Below are 1237 nucleotides of genomic sequence, written 5' to 3' on the forward strand. Positions count from 1 at the left end.
AATGGTCACGTGGGCATCTGCTGACGTCACCGCACGACGTCACGTGTCAGATTTTCAAAAATTTTTTTTTGTTTTTGTCAATATCTCTGCTTCTGGTGAAAGTAGAACGCTGAAAATGGTCACGTGGGCATCTGCTGACGTCACCGCACGACGTCACGTTGTCAAATTTAAAAATTTTTTTTGTTTTGTCAATATCTCTGCTTCTGGTGAAAGTAGAACGCTGAAAATGGTCACGTGGGCATCTGCTGACGTCACCGCACGACGTCACGTGGTCAGATTTTCAAAAATTTTTTTGTTTTTGTCAATATCTCTGCTTCTGGTGAAAGTAGAACGCTAAAAATGTCACGTGGGCATCTGCTGACGTCACCGCACGACGTCACGTTGTCAGATTTTCAAAATTTTTTTCGTTTTTTGTCAATATCTTTTGCTGGTGAAAGTAGAACGCTAAAAATGGTCACGTGGGCATCTGCTGACGTCACCGCACGACGTCACGTGGTCAAATTTTCAAAATTTTTTTTGTTTTTCGTCAATATCTTTGCTCTGGAAAGGTAGGACGCTAAAAATGGTCACGTGGGCATCTGCTGACGTCACCGCACGACGTCACGTGGTCAGATTTTCAAAAATTTTTTTTTTTTCGTCAATATCTTCCTTCTGGTGAAAGTAGGACGCTGAAAATGGTCACGTGGGCATCTGCTGACGTCACCGCACGACGTCACGTTGTCAGATTTAAAAATTTTTTTGTTTTTGTCAATATCTTTGCTTCTGGAAAGTAGAACGCTGAAAATGGTCACGTGGGCATCTGCTGACGTCACCGCACGACGTCACGTTGTCAGATTTTCAAAATTTTTTTTTGTTTTTTGTCAATATCTGCTTCTGGTGAAAGTAGAACGCTGAAAATGGTCACGTGGGCATCTGCTGACGTCACCGCACGACGTACGTTGCAGATTTTCAAAAATTTTTTTTGTTTTTGTCAATATCTCTGTTCTGGTGAAAGTAGGACGCTGAAAATGGTCACGTGGGCATCTGCTGACGTCACCGCACGACGTCACGTGGTCAGATTTTCAAAAAATTTTTTTGTTTTTGTCAATATCTCTGCTTCTGGTGAAGGTAGAACGCTGAAAATGGTCACGTGGGCATCTGCTGACGTCACCGCACGACGTCACGTTGTCAGATTTTCAAAAATTTTTTCGTTTTTGTCAATATCTCTGCTTCTGGTGGAGGTAGAACGCTGAAAATG

The sequence above is a fragment of the Cardiocondyla obscurior genome, unplaced genomic scaffold, assembly GCF_019399895.1.
Source record: "Cardiocondyla obscurior isolate alpha-2009 unplaced genomic scaffold, Cobs3.1 scaffold84_0_68234, whole genome shotgun sequence".
Taxonomy (NCBI): domain Eukaryota; kingdom Metazoa; phylum Arthropoda; class Insecta; order Hymenoptera; family Formicidae; genus Cardiocondyla; species Cardiocondyla obscurior.